Below are 22,268 nucleotides of genomic sequence, written 5' to 3' on the forward strand. Positions count from 1 at the left end.
TTCTTGTTGGGTTTAACATGCGACCAGTCCGCATTAAGTTTTCGAAAGGTTTCGAGAGGATAGACATTGAGGGCTGAACCATTATCGATGAACACCCTAGCAACCATCATGTCCTTGCACATGACCATGATATTTAGTGGCTCAACGTGCCCCCGTCCCTCTAGCACGAACTCACTTTCTGTGAAGACGATGGGGTTGGGAGCCATGATTTGACCCACTGTTTGTTCTAATTGTGCTGGTAAAGTAGTTGTAGGTACATGTGATTTTCCCAGAATTCTCAACAATGCTTCTTGATGTTCTTCTGACTTTTGTAGCAGACCCAGGATGTTGATCTGAGCCGGTTGTTTGTTCAGTTGTCAAAGACATTGTCCTCACTCTTGCGAATAAGTTTAATGAAGTCTGCTACTTCCTTGTCTGTCACCTTCCCTGTTTTCTCTTCTTTGCCCTCTTCGTTAATCTTGCCCTTGCCCTTTTCCTTTCTTTTTTTCTCATTCATTATTTCTTTTGTTTCTTCCCTGATGCTTACCCCTTTTTCTGGCAACTTTTGGCTCCTCCCTGCCTTTGTCATATGGCTAATGTCAGCCACTGTTACTTTTTTTCATGGTCTCAACCACTGCGATTGTGGTGATGGTGGTCTCGTAACTCTAAGGAATTGCTTGGTTGGAGCTATAGGGGAATGGTTTAGGTGAGCGGATGGTCATTGGAGGTGGGTCAGGTTTTACACTGAGAATGAGGGGTGGTGGTGGTGATTTGGATGTGGTGATGATAGGAGGAGTTGTGTGAGGAATTGATGGCATGTATGGAATGACGAGAGGTGGTCATGGAGTGTAAGGTATATGAAGGGGGGGTCGGGTTGATCCCTGAAAAGTTGATAGTGTGTAGGGTGTAATAAGAGGAGGTCGGATTGAATTTTGATGGCTTGGTAGTCCGTAAGGTATAACTAAAGGTGGTCGGGTAGTAGTATTTTGATGAGTGGGGTGGATGGTGAGGTCAGACAATCTGAGAGGTGGTAGTGAATTTTGGGATGAGTTTGTTGTATGGTGGTTGACTGTGTTAACCGCAGATGCTTTTGATTCCTTTGTTAAGTAGACCCTGATTTTTACTCTGATAGGCGCTATCAAGTCTGAGGGATTGAAGTCGAGTTCTCCACAAACAACATTTACCATGTGCTCACTCCCCTCTCCATTGTGAGTAGGTAGGGGGTTTTGATTGATATTTTGTTGTTGGAACGGGTTGGCAGGTCCATCCAGGATAAGAGCTTTCTTATCGATCAAATTTTGTACTTGATGTTTGAGCTGTCAGCATTGATCTGTAGAGTGTCCTGGTGTACCCATATGAAATTCACAAAATAAGCTGGGGTTATACCCTGGTCCTTTCGTAGCCTCTGGATTTGGTGGTCGTTTCGTGAGGTACTCTCCCCTAAGCAAGAGCGGAAGTAATTCTGTCAGCGTCATAGGCAATCTAGTGAATACTCTGTTTACCCTCTTAGGTCGTGCTTGTTGATTTTGCCCATAATGTGGTGCTAGTTGTGCTTGTAGAGGAACTGTCTGAAAGAGATTCTACGATGTTGAAGCCCAAGCAGCTCGAGGTACTGGAGCCCAAAGGACTTGTGGTGCCTGCAGCCTCTGAACTGGTGCTTGAATGAAAAGAGGTTGGCTGGGTTATACATTGTTGACTTGAGTTTCCTCTTTCTTTTTGACAAAATCCACTAACTTCTTCTGTGTCGATGTCCCTACTGCTGCACTTAGAGCTGTAAAGTCGAATATTAGACCAGTTCGGATCCCATCCTCGACCCGGTCTGCCACTTGAACTAAATTTGAGAAGGTGCCTGTAGTGTGTCCAACCAGATGAGTATAAAAGGCATGTCCTAGTGTTGAGATGAATGTGGTATTCATCTCTTGTTCAGTCATTACAGGCCTTACTTGTGAGGCAGACTCCCGCCACTTCTGGGCGTACTCTTTCACCGTCTCCCTTTGCTTTCTAGTCATCTTGGCCATATCATTTCGATCCAGACCCACATCTGTGCTGAACCGATAATTATGCCAGAACATTTCAGCCAAGTCTTGCCAACTTTTGATAAGCGTATGGTCCAATCCAGAAAACCATTTGAGTGTTGGCCCTGTCAAGCTTCTTTGAAACAACTGCACCAGTAGCCTGTCATCTTCGCCGTATTGGCACATGGATCCGCAGTATAGTTTTAGATATGACAGAGGACACCCCACCCCATTGTACTTCTCAAACTCCGGACATTTGAACTTGGCCGGCAACTGTGCATTTGGGTAAAAGTAGAAGTCCTTAAACCATGTCCCGCTCATAGTGTTGAGGCCTTTCATCTTCCTCATTTCTTCTTGCAAAGACTCGATTTGCTGAGCCAATTTTTCATCTGTTGCACTTTTAGCCTCTGTGGCCCTGTACTCGCATTCGCCATCAGGAATGACCACAGGGGGTGGTCGATTCTATGGAATATAAAGTGGGGGTCTCTGGTATTCAGGCACTACAGGAGGCACGGTAGTCTGTGGTCCCTGTGGAGGTTGTTCGGGTAGATTTTGATTTGATCCGGACGCATGTTACTCTATTTTTTGGGCTTGTATGATGCTGGCATTGGCTAACATGGCACTTACCATTTTTTCTTGCCTCTCAATTATTTTCAATAGTACTGCTATTTGTGGATCGATACCTGACGTTTCAACTTCTGAGGGTTGTGCGGGTTCGGAAGAACTCATGATGACGGTGCAAGATCTGAGAAAATACGGAGGTTCCTCTGGTTGCTTATATTTCTTTCGTTTGGCCACCTTTGGGTACAGAAGACCAAGCATTACTATCTTGTTTACAAAAAGAAAAATGCAGGACATTTTATTAAGTCGGGTAAAGTTATTTATGTTAAAGTAAACGAGTTTTAAAGAAAAGAGTTTATCCGGCATAGAGCCGACATTAACGCGAAATTGGCATCAACACGGGACTGGCAAAACATTTAAAAAAAAAAGAATTACATCAGCCGGAGCTGGCATCGACACGGAGCCGGTGAAAATTAAAATGATCAGCACAGAGCTAGCATCGATACGGAGTCGATAAAACATTTTGAAAAAGAATTACATCAGCCGGAGCTGGCATCGACACGAAGTCGGTAAAATTTAAAGACGATTTCATCAGTACAGAGTTGGCATCGACACAGTGTCGATAAAACTTTAAAAATGATTTCATCAGCACGAATTTGGTATCGACACGGAGTCGGTAAAATTAAAAATGATTACATCAGCACGGAGCCGGCATCGACACGGAGCCGATAAAAAAGATTTTGAAAAAGAATTACATCAGCCGGAGCTGGCATCGACACGAAGTCGGTAAAATTTAAAGACGATTTCATCAGTACGGAGTTGGCATCGACACAGAGTCGATAAAACTTTAAAAATGATTTCATCAGCACGAATTTGGTATCGACACGGAGTCGGTAAAATTAAAAATGATTACATCAGCACGGAGCCGGTAAAAAAGATTTTGAAAAAGAATTACATCAGCCGGAGCTGGCATCGACACGGAATCGGTAAAATTAAAAAGATTTCATCAACACGGAACTGGCATCGACACGGAGTCAGTAAAATTTAAAAACGATTTCATCATCACGGAGCTGGCATCGATATGGAGTTGGTAAAATTTAAAAACGATTTCATCAACATGGAGCTGGCATCGACACGAAGTTAGTAAAATTTAAAAATGATTTAATCAGCACGAAGCTGGCATCGACACGGAGCCGATAAAATTAAAAATGATTACATCAGCACAGAGCTGGCATCGACACGGAGTCGGTAAAAATTCAAAAATGACTTCATCAGCACGGAGCTGGCATTGACATGGAGTCAGTAAAATTTAAAATGATTTCATCAGCATGGGGCTGGCATCGACACGGAGTCGGTAAAATTTAAAAATGATTATATCAGCACGGAGCTGGCATTGACACGGAGTCGGTAAAACATTTTGAAAAAGAATTACATCAGCCAGAGCTGGCATCGACACGGAGTCAGTAAAATTTAAAGACGATTTCATCAGCACGGAGCTGGCATCGACACGGAGCCGATAAAATTAAAAATGATTACATCAGCACGGAGCAGGCATCGACACGGAGTCAGTAAAAAATAAAAAATGACTTCATCAGCATGGAGCAGGCATCGACACAGAGTCGGTAAAATTTAAAAACGATTTCATCAGCACGGGGCTGGCATCGACACGGAGTCGGTAAAATTTAAAAATGATTACATCAGCACGGAGCTGGCATCGACACGGAGTCGATAAAATATTTTGAAAAAGAATTATATCAGTCGGAGCTGGCATCGACACGGAGTCGGTAAAACTTTAAAAATGATTTCATCAGCACGGAGCTAGTATCGACACGGAGTTGATAAAATTAAAAATGATTACATCAGCACGGAGCTGGCATCGACACGGAGCCGATAAAAAAGATTTTGAAAAAGAATTACATCAATTGGAGCTGGCATCGACACGGAGTCGGTAAAATTAAAAAGATTTCATCATCACGGAACTTGCATCAACACGGAGTCGATAAAATTTAAAAACGATTTCATCAGCACGGAGCTAGCTTCGACATGGAGTCGATAAAATTTAAAAATGATTTCATCAACACGGAGCTGGCATCAACACGGAGTCGATAAAATTTAAAAATTGATTTCATCAGCACGGAACTGGCATCGACACGGAGTCGATAAAATTAAAAATGATTTCATCATCACGGAACTGGCATCGACATGGAGTCGGTAAAAATTAAAAAACGACGTCATCAGCACGGACCTGGCATCGACATGGAGTCGATAAAATTTAAAAACGATTTTATTAGCACGGGGCTGGCATCGACACGGAGTCGGTAAAATTTAAAAATGGTTACATCAGCACGGAGCTGGCATCGACACGGAGTCGATAAAATTAAAAAAATTTCATCAGCACGGAGCTGGCATCGACAAGAAGCCAGTAAAAAGGGTTTTGAAAAAGAATTACATCAATCGGAGCTGGCATCGACATGGAGTCGATAAATTTAAAAAGATTTCATCAGCACGGAGCTGGCATCGACACAGAGTCAGTAAAATTAAAAAGATTTTATCAGCACGGAGCTGGTATCGACATTAAGTCGGTAAAACATTTTGAAAAAAAAATTTCATCAGCACGAGGCTGGCATCGACTCGGAGTTGGTAAAATTTAAAAATGATTTCATCAGCACGGAGCTGGCATCGACACGGAGTCGGTAAAATTTAAAAATGATTTCATCAGCACGAGCTGGCATCGACACGGAGCCGATAAAATTAAAAATGATTACATCAGTACGGAACTGGCATCGACACGGACTCGATAAAAATTAAAAAATGACTTCATCAGCACGGAGCTGGCATCGACACGGAGTCGGTAAAATTTAAAAACGATTTCATCAGCACGGGGCTGGCATCGACACAGAGTCGGTAAAATTTAAAAACGATTTCATCAGCACGGGACTGGCATCGACACGGAGTCGATAAAATTTAAAAATGATTACATCAGCACGGAGCTGGCATCGACACGGAGTCAATAAAATTAAAAAGATTTCATTAGCACGGAGCTGGCATCGACACGGAGCCAGTAAAAAGGATTTTGAAAAAGAATTACATTAGTCGGAACTGGAATCGACACGGAGTCGATAAACTTAAAAAGATTTCATCAGCACGGAGTTGGCATCGACACGGAGTTGGTAAAATTAAAAAGATTTCATCAGCACGGAGCTGGCATCGACATTGAGTCAGTAAAACATTTTGAAAAAGAAATTTCATCAGCACGGGGCTGGCATCGACATGGAGTCGGTAAGACATTTTGAAAAAGAAGATTACATTTTGAATTTTGTACACCAACCCATTAAACAATTCTTTTATGTCATGATTATCCACAAAGAAACTAAAAGAAATTTTATTGAATTATTGAAAATTGCTTGACAGATAAGATTTTCCTTGAATAACAATTTTCAATAACTCTGTCTTACATTCTTTTACATGGACGCTTAGATTTTTTTTTATCATCATTAGGATTGCTAGGACAATTAGGCTTGCTTCTCTTGGTTCTAACAACTAGCTCTTTGAACTCTGATGGTCCATCTGGATATCCTAAGGTGCGTTTGTTCCAAGTCTTCTCAATGAGATGCACTAACTTTTCAGTAAATGGTTCGGGATAAAAAAATTCTTTGTGTTGGGCTAGCGAAAACTCTATAGGTACTCCGTACTATTCTGGGATCAAGGCAGGTCGATAAAAAGATATCTCCTCCAGTCCAATCAAACGGACATAATAGGATCCTTTGGTACTTAAAACAGGGTAGTCCGTCATCCACCAAGAGCATCTCAAACCAATATGACGGGCAAGGCGAGAATCCAACCATTTGCTCCAAGCCTTAACTGAGTTGTGACGCACTAACATGTTTATCTTAAAAAAGTGTTCTGGCCTATACTCGAGGGTTGAAGGAATGTCCACAATTTTAAGACGATCGCAAAGTCACATATAAAGTAGGTGAGGGCTTCCTTTGAAATCCCTTCCCTCACCATTTTTTATGGCATCCAAACCTAAGAAGGTTTCAGCTAGAATGAGGGTACAGGATTGGCTTTTCTAGAGAGCTGGGAAGCTATGTCTATGAAAGACTCAAGAACAGTTTGACCCTCACTTTTGGAGGTCAGTATGAATTGGGCTAAGATTCATAAACACAATCGATAGTCCCTAGTGGCTCTCCAAGCTTCTGGTTTTATATTGATGGGATGACTATGGGAGTGGTATGGATTCAATAAGGGTACTAAATACAATCTCTCGTTATGGACTAAGGCCTTGGCTTCTTCTTTTGAAATGTTTAGGCCTGTGGCGAGGTCACCAGAATATCTTGTCTTCAATGAAGGCCTGACTAGAGGACCTGAAGTAGATATCCCCATGATGCCACAATAGTCTTCATGAGTAGGACATAAGTGCATATGTCCAATGTGGAAGATGTGAAGATAAGGGTTCCAACGCTTAGCCATAGCACGCAAAAGGTTTCAATCTATCTCCACCTCATAGAAGTACATGGTACATCTCAACATGAATTTTGCAAAGTTGAATTTCTCTACGGTGTGCATCCCCGTGATGGTTGTTTTGACCAACTGGTTGATTGGGTTATTACCTGCAGCTAGCATCCTGAGTTGACACAAAAGAATAGTTCAGTGCATTTCCAAGGTCCATGTAAAATTACTTTTCTTTTGAAAAATTTTGTTCTTATGGAAAACACCTTATTGAAAACACTTTTCTTTTTTTGAAAACATTTTTTCCTAGAGAACACTCCTTTTGGAAAACCTACTTTCTGGAAAATATTTTTCTTTTGTAAACCACTTTTCTTTTTTGAAAATTTGATTTCCATTTTGATTTAAATGGTCCAACCTATCATGATTATTGGATCGAGATGGACTGGGTCATTATTGAATTTTTGCAAGAAATGGATTCTTTATTAAGTCGGTGCACCCATATTAATTTCTAAAAATAAAATTTTTGATCCTTGAGGATAATCATACACTCTGATTTCATCATTCACATCATTCACATACATCAATCATTAGGTTCCATTCAATGAACAACCCGGGAATACCCACGATAAGTTCGAGTCGTGACCTACAGGAAAGTTTTCTAGACTCTAAGCTTACTACGTGCAATGCATTTTTATCTGGCCACCCTTGCCCAAGCACACCTATATACCTCTCAAGCATACTCAATCAAATGGTACGTGGTGACTTGGTTTGATATACCGTATAGGTGATAATCTAAAACTTCAACCCACTTCACTAAAGTCAAAAATAGCCAGTTTGTTCCCTAGTTAAGAGGTGGCGCACGATACTGAGCAAGGGCTCACTTAAATACCTCTCATCTAGAATAAATGTAGTCTATCCCCCTCGTACAGTAGGGTACAGCGAGGCAGGATCTCGCTTAGGCACTGGTTTTAACTAAGAAGTGCAATTGATGTACTTGGATTATCTTTTATATGCCTACGGGTACGAGTCAAGAGTTGTAGCTTTCATAAATGGTTTTCACATCCTGCGAGGGGGACCGACCACATACTAGTACTACATTAACAAGCGAGACATGTGACCGTGCAACTTACAATAGGACAAAGGCTTAGGTCATTCCAACATGGGTTTATCAATATACCTTTTAGAATCACCCGATCAAACGGTATTGATGCCCCAGTTTTATATACCTTACGGTAAGTGATTGGAGTTGTGGTTTTCATGAATGACGTCGCATCTCCAAGGAGATCGGGTCACGCACTAGTGCCACGTTGGCTATTAGGGACATGCAAGCGTGCAATACAGTAAAGTAAACGTGCTAGTGGTGTGTGCAAATAAGAAGGGTGTGCCCGGGGCATTTTCCAGATGAGTGGGCCCGTTGGCCAACTCAAACCATTTCTACATGGATACCACATAGCTCAAAGACTACCAAATCTATTACATCCATATTACAATCATGTAGGCACATTAAAATATACCTATAGAGACCATGGCCTTTTAGATAATCAGTCCACAGGATAGCACATTCATTGTTACGCATCAACCAATCGATTTTTTTTTCATCATTTTTTTTTTCAATTTTTTTTAACGAATGAACTAATAACAAAATGACTTCTCTTTTTATTTATTATTTTTTTTTTATGGTCCAATCGATGATCGCTTTAAATTTTCATTTTGATCAATCAAAAAGTGGCGAGCAGCATGCCCTGAGTTAAAAAAACTGATCTGTTTGATCTTTTGAAGCTTTAAAACTTGAAAAAAAAAATTCCAAGAGAAAAATTTCCAAGATTGATTTAAGGAACAATCTGAGTAAAAAAAAAAAATTTTGAAATTTTTTTTTAGCTCATTTTGAGGCACATTGCCTCTGGGTTTTGGTTTGGGTCAAATTTTTTTTATGCATTTTTTTCTACTCATTTTGTATCCCGACAAGACGTCAAACGGAAATGCTAACGTAAACGATAGTAAATGAGCTCAAAAATCGATTCTGACTTGACAAAATCTTGCTAATTATGTCCCATTTGGTAAAAAATTTTGTTCTACCCTAAATCGATATGCACTAATAGTTAATCGGAGATCGGACGAGAAAGTTACAATCAGTTTAAGTTCGACTATCCATTCGCAAAAAAAAAAAAAAAAAAACATTTTTTTATTTATTTATTATTTTTTTTTATACTCATTTTGAGGTACATTGCCTCTGGTTTTTGGCTTGGGCTAAAAAAAGAAAATTTTTTCTCATTTTTTTGATGATATACATGCTTAAAAGACATATAATTGGATAAATAAAGTAAAAATCGATTTTTTTTCTTTTTTTTTCACTCAAGGGAGTAAATAAATAAAAAGAAACCTACCTAAAAAATAAATACAACAAATAATGTTAGCTTGCATTTAAAGTTTTTTTTTTCAAAATGACCAAGTTGACACGAGGGTAAAGCCTTTACTCCCCAGTGGAGTCGCCAAGCTGTAGATACGTGATCTCATCATTACGATGATCACATCTACTAAGGTTATGAGTCGTCACCATTCATTATTGTAAGTGGGTGTGAATGATCACCCGATGTACATTTTTTGAAAAAGTAAAATTTTTGGCGTTTAGTGACTCTCGATGGATAGGAACTAATCGAACTTTGAGATTCGGGGTAAGCGGCTCAGTTAGATAAAAGGAAAGGTGTTAGGCACCTTTTTCTCCCCACTAAATAGTGGTAACCTCAACTCAACTCGATCATTTGATTTAAAAAAAATACGAAAAATAAAGTCCCCCGTGTGTGCATTTGTACCCTAAATAGGGATTTACTTTCGACTCGATCATAGGATCATCTCATTGAAAGAGATGATCCTAATAGATCATTTGCCTTGAAATCCATTCATCTTAAATTCATTTAAAATAAATAAATAGGAGAGGGAATAATAGAAGAGGGAGGAGGAGAGGGTAGAGAGAGGGGGGGATTGCTTTGAATCCACTTTGAAGCTTCAAAGTTTTCTTTTCTTTTCTTTCCTTCCTTCTCCTTCTTTGAGTCTTCTTGAGTCCTTAGTAGAATATGAGAGTATGAGAATGGGAAGAGCTGATTAGAGAGAGTAGGGATTTTTTTTTATTATTATAGTGTGACTTGAGGAGGATTAGTGAGAGAGAATTGGTAAGATTTTTCTTAGTGAGAGTGGGAAGAGAATTTTTATAGTAAAAGTTGGGGGGATTTTTTAGGAAGAGGATGAAGGTATTTATAGATGTTGAGAAGTCATTTTAGGGATATAATGGGGTAAAATAAAAAGAAGTGGTAGAATGGTGTGGGATTTAAGAGAAAGGTGGGGGTAAATTAGAGATGATTGAAGGGTATTTGTGTAAGAAGGGTAAATGGGTTGAGTATTAGATGGAATAAAATAAGTGAGAGTGGCTGAGAGAATGGGATTCTGTAAGAGAGTAATTAATTGGTGAAGTAAGTTGAGGGGATGAGATTTTAATTAAAAGAAGGGTTGTGTAAGAAAGTGGTTGATGATATTTTAGGAGGGTGTGGGAGATGATGCCATGTGTCAAAATGGGTGGCGATAAAGGGTTGAGATGGGTTGATGGGAGAGGTTGAGTGTTTGACTTGAGAGGATGGGTGTAGGTTTAGGTTGTTAATGTGGGTTTTGTAGGGAATGATGAAGGTAGATTAGGGAAGGTACAGGTTAGGGGTGTGGGTAGATGTGTTTGATTTGAGAGAAAAGGTGATGGGTTAATGTGTGGGTAGATGAGGTTTAAAGAAAATTAATGGGATAGGTAGTTGGATGAGGGAGGTGAGATGGGGTGATGACATATGTCACCTTTTGATGATAAAAATAGTGATTGGTTGATGTGGGTACTGGTTTGTGGGTTAGGATTATGGGTTGGATAATGAATTGGGTATGGATAGTGGTTTGTGGGCTTTTAGTGTATTGGCCTTGGGTTTTAGGAGGGTTGTGGGTTATTTTGGCTTGAATGAGATTTGTTTTGGATTGGATTTTTGGGGGTAGGTTCATTTTAGGGTTTAGGTGATATGGGATCGATTTTAGGTTGAGGGTAATGTGAGAAATTAATTTGGGAAAGAGTTGAGGGCTTGTGGGCTTTGAATGGGCTTAAGGTGTTTGCGGATTCAGAGGTGGAGTGGTGGAAGTAGAGGAGGGGTAAGCATCCCAAATCTCACATTTTTTAATTTATTAATTTTTTTGAGATTTTTGACAATCATTGATTTGATCAAAAAATGCTACGTGTTGGCAAATCGGGCTTTTTAGTCCCGTTGGTGAATTTTATCGAAAATTTGGCGTTTTTTATTTTGAAAGCGGAGTGGTAAATATTGGGAAAGCGGAGGGTTGGTCGAGTCCTCTTGGCGGGCCTTCCAAACCATTAGGAGGTCTTAGGGGCCTTGGTTCGATTAAAATGTCACTTTCAATTACTTGGGCCCTTGAGGCCCATTGGTCCATTTATTTGAAAATTTTGTATTTTTGGGTCCTTTCGAGTAGTGGCCCGTTCAAATTGAGGTGTCTACAAATCTTTCAACATTTTTGCATACATTCAAAGAAAAAAAAAGTAAGAATACAACGCAATCAGTCAAACATCATGGTGAGAAATGAAAAGAGAGTCAAGGCGCTCCTCCAAAGCATGGATCCGGGCAGCTTGACTCATCATTACCTTTTCGGCATCGAAAGCATCACGGCTCACCAAGTACGCTGCAAAGTCCTCAAAATGAGGACATTGGGCAAGTCGATCCCTCAACACGGCAAGTCGATCCCTCAACTCGAAGCCTAGATACGTGGTTTTCGTCATTACGACAGCCACATCTACGATGGTTTGGAGTCGCCACTATTCAAGTTGTAAGTAGGTGTGAATGATCACCCGATATACATTTTTTTATAAAAAAATGACATTTTGGCCTTAGTGACTCGAGATGGATAAGGAGCTAATCTAATCGAACCTAGGGATTTGGATAAGCGGCTCGGTTAGAGAAAAAGGAAGGGGTTAGGCACCCCTTTCTCCCCGCCAAGTGGCAGTAACCTCAACATAATTTGATCATTTTGACTTTAAGGAACATTGGAAAATAAATGTGCCACGTGGAAGTGTTTGTACCCTCGATAGGGGTTCACTTTCGACTTGATCATAGGGTCATTTCATTGATGAAAATGACCCCCATGAACCTTTAGCCTTAGGGTCCTCTCAAAAATAAAATGAACGAGAAGAAGGAGGGGATCTTAGAAAAGGGAGGAGGAGAGGATAGAGAGAGAGAGGGGAGGGTACTTTGAACTCACCTTGAAGCTTCGAGTTCACCCTTCTTTCTTCATTCCTTCTTCTTCTTCTATGCTTCTTAGTTCCTTAGTGAGGTATGAGAGTGAAGTTACTTTTTTATTATTTATGGTGGCATGAGAGAGTAGTAGAATAGAAGAGAGAGAGTAGATTTTTTTTTTAAGGGAGACTTGGTGAAACTTGGTAACACTTGATAATAATTGATTACCCTTTTTGGAAGAAGGGGAGGGGTATTTATAAGAGTTGGGAGGAGGTTTGGAGTATGATGGGGTTAAATTTTGAAAGGGATGATAATAGCATGGGTTTTAGAGGTGGAAAGTTTGATATTTAGAATACAAGTGAGGGTATTTGTGTAAATGATGAAAGTGGGTTGTGTTTTAACCCAAATTGTTTGGATTTTACCCAAATCCATTTGGGTAGAGTGTTTGGTGGGGTGAGATGAATGATGGTTGATGGAGAATGGGGATGTAAAGTGTTAGGTGTTTGATTAAGTGTTGGGTTGATGGAAAAGGTAAGGTGTTTAGATTTAGGAGGATGGGTTGTGTAAGAGGTGGGTATATTGGTTTTTTGGGAGGAGAAAGGGGATGATGCCATGTGGCAATCATGATGAAAGGATGAGGTAATGAGATTGGTTGATTGGTTGATGGGAGTTGTTTGATTAGAGAGAGAAGTATGGGTTAGTTAGTTGAAGATAAGAGAAGTATGGGTTGAGGTGATTTTATTGGAGTGTTTTAAGAAATATGGTGGGTAGAGATATGGGTGGTGATGTGGGTGGTTGACGATGTTAGATAATGGTGATGAATTAGGGTATGGGTTGAGGTGTGAGTGGTTGATGATGTTAGAGGATGGGGATAGGTTAGGTTAGGGTAGGGTATGGGTTGAGGTGATTTTGGAGGGAAGTGATGTGTTAGATGAGTTATTTAGAGAATGGTGATGGGGATGGGTAATGAGATGAGGGAGGTGAAGGGTGGTGATAACATGTGTCATCTTTGATGTAGGGAGGGTGATTGGTTGATGTGGGTGATGGATAATGGGTTAAGGTTATGGGTTGGATAATGAGTTGTATATGGGTAGGATTTTGTGGGCTTTGAGGTGTATTGGCCTTGGGTTTAGGAGGATTGTGGGTTGTTTTGGATTGGGTAAGGCTTATCTTGGATTGGATTTTGAGAAAGGAGGTTGTTTTTAGGGCTTAGAAGGTATAAGATTAATTTTGGGTTAAGGGTAAGGTAGGAAATGAATTTAGAAGAGTTGAGGCCTTGTGGGCCTTAGGTGGGTTTAGGGTATTTGCAAATTTCGAGGCAGAGTGGTGGGTGATAGATGAAGGGTAGGTCTCCCAAGTCTCACCTTTTTAATTTTTTAATTTTTTGTATTTTCCTTGAAGTTATTGATTTGATCTAAAATGTCACGTGTTTGGCAATTTTGGCCTTTTGGGCCCGTTGGAGAATTTATCGATTTTTGTAGATATAAGTGTGGAGCGGCGAAGGTTGGGATGACGTGGGATGAGTCCGGTCCCTTTGATGGATCCTGTAGACCATTGAATGGTCTTAGGGGCGTCGATTTAATCGAAATTGCCACTTTTTAATGTTTTGGGCCTTAGAGGCCTGTTGGCCTATTTTGTCGAAAATCGGTGTTTTGAGTGGAGCGGGGTAGAAGGGAGATAGCCGAATCCTTTTGGTGGACCTACTAACCCATTGAGTGGTGTTAGAGGCTTGGATTTTGACAAAAAATATCAGATTTTAATGCTTCGGGCCTTTGAGGCCCGTTGGCCAAATTTATCGGAAAAACATTATTTTTGGGCCCTTTCGAGTGAGGGCCCGTTCAAATTGGGGTGTCTACAGGGATGTTTTGAACCCACCTTGAGTCTTCAAGTTCACTCTTGTTTTTTCACTTCTTCTTCTTCGTTTAATCTTCTTAGATCCTTAGTGAAGTATGAGAGAGAAGTTGTCCCTTTTTAGAAAGTGGTATGAGAAAGTAGTAGAGAAGAGATGAGTAGAGAAAATATTTTTTTCCTTTTTTTCTTATGAGACTTGGTAACCATTTTTGGGATGAGATAGGAGGTATTTATAGATGTTTGGAGAAGGTTTGGGGGTATAATGGGGTGAAGAGTTGAGAGAATAGGGAATGGCATGGACATTTGAAGTGAAAGATGTGAAATTTAAAGTGGAATGGAGGGTAAATGTGTAATGAGTGAAAATGGGTGAGGTTTAGATCCAAATGGGTTGGATCTTACCCAAATCCATTTAGGTAGAGTGTTTGGTGGGATGAGATGAGTAATGGTTGATGGGAGGAGTTGGGTGTAAGAGAGTTGTTTAGAGAAGAAGTGTTAGGTTGGTTGATGAGGTGAGGTGTGCAGATTTAGGAGAATGGGTTGTGTAAGAGGTTGTTAAATTGATTTTTGGGAGGAGAAAGGGGATGATGCCATGTGGCATATGTGATGAGAGGATGAGGGGATGAAATTGGTTGATTGCTTGATGGTGGTTGTTTGATTAGAGAGGGTGTGGGTTAGTTGGTTGATGATGAGGGAAGTATGGGTTGAAGTGATTTTGTTGGCGTGTTTTTAATGGAACGTGATGGATTAATATGTAAGGGATATGGGTCGTGATGTGGGGGGTTGCTGCTGTGTAGAGCCTGGTGCTGGGTTTTAGGGTATGGGGTTGCGTGTCGGTGTTTGCTGCTGTTCGAGCCTGGGGCTAGGGTCGGTTCGGGTCCGGTATGGATGGCGGTGATTTTTGGTGCGAAGTGCTCTGGGTTCCCTGAGTTGTTTAGCGAATGGTGCTGGGCGTGGGTGATTGATGCGGCGGGAGGTGCCGGGTGGTGCATGACCGCTGTCCATCTTTTGCTATTTAGAGGTTGATTAGTTGATGTGGGTCCTCGGTAATGGTTCCGGGGTTTCTGGGTTCGGCGGTAATGCTTGGCTATTGGTCCTCGTTCGTGGGCTTTTAAGTGTTGGGCTTGGGTTTCGGCGGGTTGTGGGTTATATACGGTTGTTTTTGTGGTTGGCTTTTTTCCGGGCGGGTCAGTGTTAGGGTTCGGGGATCTAGGCCTCATTTTGGGTTAAGGTAAGGCCGAAATGAATTTAGGAGCCCGCGTTGAGGGCTTGTGGGCCTCGGTGGGTTTCGGGTATTCGCGAATTTTGCGGCGGAACGGTGGCGGATCGATGCGGGGTAGGTCTCCCCCGTCTCACCTTTTTAATTTTTTTTTTTTTATTTTCTGTGTTTTTGAAATTATTGCTTTGATCAAAACATGTCCCGTGTTGACAAATCGAACATTTTAGGCCCGTTGAAGGATTTTATCAATTCTTGATGTAAGCGAGGAGCGGTGATGTTGAACACGTGTAGGACGGGTCCCAACCCTTCTCGTGGGTCCTTTAGACCATGGGATGGTCTTGGGGGCCTCGATTTACTCAAGATTGCCATTTTTTAACATTTTGGGCCTTAGAGGCCCATTGGCCTATTTCGTTGGAAAATCGATATTTCGAGTGGAGCGGAGTATGTCGAGCTTGCCAAATCTTTTTGGTGTACCTACTAACCAATTGAGAGGTGTTAGAGGCTTTGATTTTGGCAAAAATGCCGTATTTTAATGATTCGGGCCATTGAGGCCCATTGGCCAAATTATTGGAAAGTAACTGTTTTTGGGCCCTTTCGAGTGAGGGCCCGTTCAAATTGGGGTGTCTACATGCGCATTCTAAAATAGCTAAGTATAGTCCTAGTTCCTCTCTTACTTCTAGTTTGGAGAGTATAGGTGGTATGCCCATATATTTCTCCATCTTTATAAAGGCTTACTCACACTCTTCTATCCATTAGAATTTGGTATTCTTTCGTAACAGTTGGTACAATGGCCTGTACTTATCTGAAGATTTGAAAATGTGTAGTTTTAGGGCTGCCACTCTTCATGCTAACTTTTGAAATTGTTTCTGCATTTTCTGGGAGGGCATCTCTAGTAGTGCTCTGATATGTCTGGGTTGACTTCTATACTTCTCTCTTTGTGACTAGGTAGCCCAAGAACTTCCCCGAAGTTAATTTCGAAAGTACATCTGGATTGAGCTTTATCCCAACTTTTCTCACCCAATAAAAGACATCTTTTAGATCAGCAACATGATCTTTCTTTTTCTTATTCTTCACTAACAGATCATCAATGTAGACTTCTGTAGTCTTGCCTAACAGATCCCTGAAGAGTTTTATTACCAGCTGTTGATAAGTCGCCCCTGCATTTTTCAACTTGAAGGGCATAACTTTGTAGTAGTAGAACCCCTGCTTAGTGATGAAGGTTGTCTTCTTTTGATCTGTCAAGTCAAGATGTATCTGATTGTAGCTAGAATAGCCATCCATGAAATACAACATTTCATGACTTGAAGTCGTATCTACCAACTAGTCAATCCTCAGCATAGGAAAACTATCTTTAGGACAGGCCTTATTTAGGTTTGTAAAGTCAAATCAAACTCTATCCTTCCCATTCTTCTTTGGCATTACCACAATATTCGTTATCCAATCAGGAAACTGCACTTCCCTGATGAACCATGCTTTGATCAGCTGCCCACCATGTCATTTACTGTTTTTCTAAATTGTGGTGTTAATCTCCTTGGCTTCTATTTTATTGACTTGAAAGCTGATTCCACATTCAAATGATGGCAGATCACTTTTGGGCTGATCTCTGACATCTCTTCTATGGACCAGGAAAAAATGTCCCAGTTCCTTCTTAAGTAGTCTGTTAGCTTTTTCAGCTTTTCTGATGTTAGCTCTGCTCCTACTCCAATCTACCTACTTCCCCTACATCCACTATATGGATGTTCTCTAAGCATGGGAATTCTCTAAGTTTGTTTTTCCCCACTATAACTATTATTGTTGAACTTTGACATACTTGGGCTACTACCTGATCCCCTTATATGTCCCACATCTTTTGCGGCATTGGGAACCTTAGGACCTAGTAGTATGTAAAATGAACAATCTTCATCTCATGTTTCCACCATTTGCCCAAGATGGCATTGTATGGTGAGCTCGCCTCAACAACCATAAACCTAGTCATCAAGGTCGTCGGTCCTGCCTGCATGGACAAGATTATATTATCCTATGGTTAGTTTGTTCTCCCGTCAAACTCAATCATAGGTGCTCCTGCTAGGTTGAGCACATTTCTACTAAGGCCCATCTTTAGAAAAGTTGTAGCATATAGAATATCGACAAAACTCTCACTATCGATCAATACCCTCTTGAGAGTAAAGGTGTCCACCTGGAGGGTTACTACAAGTGCATCGTAATGGGCCCTCACTACCCCTTCCAGGTCCTTATCCGTGAAAGACATGGTCTACTCTCCATAGGACTCTATCTACCTTGTAGGCCCGCTTTTTTCTTTGTAGGTGTGAGCCAAGTACTCTGTTCGTCGTCTCTTCATCTTTTCGTCAGCCCTACTCTGGTCTAACCTTCTACTTTCTTACCCTTCAACAGGTGGTTAATCAGGCTTCTAGTTCTTATCTCAAGGTGGATTCTCCCTCTATCTTCTGGGCAGATCTCTCAATATGCCCTACTTTGCTAACCTCTGCAGAAACCTTTTCAAGGCTTGGCATCTATTGGTGGTATGTGCTCGCACCTTGTGATACTCGCAGTATCGCTTATCTCGATTTATCTGATCTCGAGGAAGTGGTACTGACCATTTAAAATAAGACTCATTCGTGATGAGCGGCAAAATCTCACTAGGGAGCATAGCAAAATATGTCCTCTCTCTTATGCGCTCTCTATTCTGCTCGAGAAGTCTCTGTTTGTTCTACTACTATAGTTGATGCTGCTTGTTGGGCTTTACCGCAGTGTGTATTACTTTGCTCTTCCCGACCGAATTCTAGGGATCATCTTCCAAGCGAATATAATTCTCTGTTCTTTCAAATAATTCGCTTAATACCTTTAGTCTCTTCTTCACAAGAGACCTATATAATCTCAAGCTAGATGGCAAGGAGTTCCTGAACGCCACTATGGCCTTTCTCTCATCACAGCTCTCTAGGGACATTGTTTCTTACCTAAACCTTCTTGTAAACTCTCTGAGACTCTCCCTAAATTGCATTCTTATGTTGAGCAGAACATCTACATCTCCACCACTCTTTCTGTTGCCAATATAACATGTTACAAATGCAGTACAAAACTCCTTGAAAGAAGTTATGGATCCACATGGAAACTTATGGAACAATACTAACACACTCCCCTACAAACTTGAAAGGAATAATTTGCACGTCAGTCCTTCGTTTCCTTCCCACAAGACAAACATCTGTCGAAAGTGGAAAAGATGTTCCACCAGGTCTTTCGTCCTTGAATAAGAAGTGGAGCATGGCAGCATAAACTTCTTCAGAATTTCTTCTGTCAAGATCTTCGCTGTAAAGGAAAACTTTTGAATCCCCCTGATAGCTTTGCACTGCCATTGTACCTGTATCAATACTTTTCATCGTCTTTTTTTCTTTCCTGATTATTTCTCCGATCTCCTCTCGAGTCAAACCCATTACGAGCTCTGCTCAGGTAGTTGTAGTAACAACTTCTATCTCTCATTCCCCCATTGGGATTAACGATGGTACACTTCCTTTTGTATTCGAAGCACGATCATCTTTAACAGAAGGCTGAGGATCTCTCGATGAGATATCTTGTCTCACTGGCTGCTAGTTATGAGACGCTGACTCAAATTTCAATTCTATTGAACTAGATCATCCATCTTTTTTACATCTCTTCTTGCTGCTTACTCATGACTTCTAACATTGCCAAAAGTTGAGCATCTGTAGCTGGTGCCACGTGTAGGGGTGCATTGACTTCGATGGTTCTTATGGATCTCACCATTATTTCAACTGAAATCAATTCGTTATTGGTATCCCACGAACAGCGCCAGTTCTATGCAATCAGAATCTAGTGAACAATGCTGATAGATTTTGCCTTACGAATTGGAAGTCACTCTTATCACCTCCCTCCTCGTGCTAGCGTAGTACCTGCCAAAATCACTAGGACGCTCAAGTTAGAAAAGTAGAGGAATAGTCTAAAGAACTGGTTAAACCTCCAATCCGTTAAAATGATCATTTTTTTTGTGCTCACTATGTTATTTATAGATCCTTGCTACGAATAAGGATTTTCCCTTTCACGGGCGGTGATCTTGGGGAATCTCCTGATTCTGTGGATCCATAAACGGAAAGAGGATCTTCTGGATTGGTCGTACTATACTGCAGAGATCTTTTGAGATATCTAGGATCAACATAGGCATATCAAGATTACGATTATTATATGACCAAGTCTGCCCTACTTGGCAGACCAGGTCTCATTCAGTGTTGTGCTGCCATTCCAACCAGACTAGAGAAATCTCTGCATTGATCTGCGCATAGTACCACTTAACCAGCTTGGACACGTGTACGGATCAGATAATTGCACAATTATTTCCTTGTAGAGAAGGTCTTATAGAAGTTAAAAAGAAAATGAGTTGTAGTTCAATTTACAAACTAAACAAACTAAGATGATGAGCAAGCCATACACCAAAGTGTATGCTTGCTAGATTTTTTTATGAGCTTGGAACTTTGATGGCAATCCACTTGGATTTCATCATTTGGAATTCTCAAGCTTCAAAAACCCATAAGCAATGTTCATGAATTGAACAAGACCAAAAAGAGGTCAAGACCTTATGTATGAGATGTTATCCTCTTGAGGATAATCTTCTTGTTGGCTTTAAAGGTTAGATATAGGTTCATAGGAACCTACACCCTTGTTTGTAAACCATTTATAAATGAGTATGCATGAGAGTGCATGCATGTCATGGACTTAGCAAGAAAAGATTACCGCCAAAGAGGGTATATACTCTAGCTTTATTGCCATCAAGAAAGCAAAATGAGAGATAATTGTTGTAGGAAATAAAGTGCAAGAAAATGTAAATAAACGTAATTACGTAATCTAGAAATTTAAATTGTAAGGAAGTAAATAAACAAGTAAGAACTATTCTTAGAAGGAGATTATCTCATTAGGAGGGATTACTCTCTACTCCCAAGCATTGAGAATAGGAATTGTAAATCTATATTATTAAATAACAAAGGAAAGTTGTAGTAAAATAACACTAAATGTAAAGAATGGGGAGGAGAGAATATGGATATTAGAAGGGGTTTTCTTGGTCCTACTTTGGTCTTCTTCTTCTTCTTCTTCTTTTTCTCTATCTTAGGTTCTTCTTTCTATGGGGTTTGAGAGAAGTTTTGGAGGATTAGAAAGCTTGAGAGTTTTGGAGGGAAAACATGACAGAATTTTATATCACACTTGAACTCTACTTATTTTACCTTAGATGAGTCTTTTATTTATAAGATTTTGGGAGACCCATAGGGATAGTTTGATCCTAAAACCTAGTGTTTCCAATATTCTCATTAAAACCTCAATGAAAGATACTAAATACCCTCCATCAAAATGTCTTTAATAATCTTTTACACCTCTATGAGTCTAGCTAATCATAATCATCAATGGATATAAGTGTAATTGCACTCAAAGTTCTAGATAACTTAAATTGAGGGATAAAAATGTCCTAATCCCTTGCCTTGCAGTCAATTTCTAGAGATCTAGCGAGATGGCATGTAAATTTGCGATTGAGTTTTGATCATTCTAGACTTTCTACTTAGCTAGGCTTCTAACAATCTAAGGTTAAAAGAGTCTTCGCATACAAATTCTAGAACATTCTCTTGAGTGGACAAAATGAACATAGGTCCTAGAAATGAGTCATTTTAGATTGAATGCCAAGAAATTGATTTGATTTTTAAAGAATGTTAAAAGGGTATAAGATTGAACCGCCTCTAATGAGTCTCAACAAAATAGGGTTAGAGGAAGTAATTCACCTAAAATGGGGACCAAAAGGACCTTGGTTCAAGATTGGACATTCCATAAATATTAAAAAGATAAGGATGTGTCTCAAATATTTAGGAGAAAAAAAGTCGGGCTTTATTAAGGAAAGAGTAATATAGTCGTTACGATCCCATTATTTACTTGGAAATATCTCTTCAGAGTATGATTTTAAAAATTATCTAATTAAAAAGAGGACAGATCCGCTGTAGTAGTTTTTTCCTTCATTGGTTTTCTTATACCATTGAATGGATCACTTTTAAACTCAATAACACAAACATCCTCAAATTTATCGATCGTAGATCAGATTTCAAAAAAAAGAAAAACAAAAAGATTGACAAAAGAACTATTTTAAAAACTGTTATCAATGGTTTTGAAAATTAATGGTCCTTAAACTTAAAGAGTGTAAATTTAGTCTTTTGCTGATTTCGTGATATCTTTGCCATTCAAAAGTACTACACGGAATTATAGAAAAAAGAACAAAAAAGAAAAACCTACATAGGATCAGCTCCCGATTTAAAAAGTCCTAAGTCATCTTGGTATCATTCGTGTATAAATCACGTCTTACTCTAAAAAAAAAAATTCGTCACCATTGTTAGTGATATAGAGTTGAATCATTATCCATCAAAGTGTACTTAACATCGTTTGTAAACCAAATAAGGCGAGAACCAAAGATTTAAAATCATTCTCTAGTACTCCCAAGTCCCAACAAAGTCAAGTCAATATAATCTTCTTCTTGTATTACACGCCAAATATGCATGAAGTTTTGGATGATCGCTAATGGAAACATGGGACGGCTATAGGGAAGTTAGTTATGTTAGAATATGTTTTATATAATACAGCCAGCAAGTGAGACAAATTAATGGCCAACGGTACAGCAAAATCAAATATTGAATTAGTCCGGCCGAACCGAGGGACACCTCACAACTTTCATCAGAGTCAAACAAAACATCATTCTCATCCGAAACACAATCACAACTAATCTGCATAACTACGAAAGAGAAAATTACCATTATACCATCTTGAATTTGTGCAGGAGCAGGACAACTCCTCTATGTTTTGGTGAAATATTTTAGATACCCTTATGTTTCAAAACTGATAACATGTCACCTTCACCTTTCTCTTCTCTCATGGACTATGGATAAAATTACTTAAATATCC

This window comes from Akebia trifoliata, chromosome 14 (assembly GCF_017979445.1).
Source record: "Akebia trifoliata isolate Shusen 1 chromosome 14, ASM1797944v1, whole genome shotgun sequence".
NCBI lineage: Eukaryota > Viridiplantae > Streptophyta > Magnoliopsida > Ranunculales > Lardizabalaceae > Akebia > Akebia trifoliata.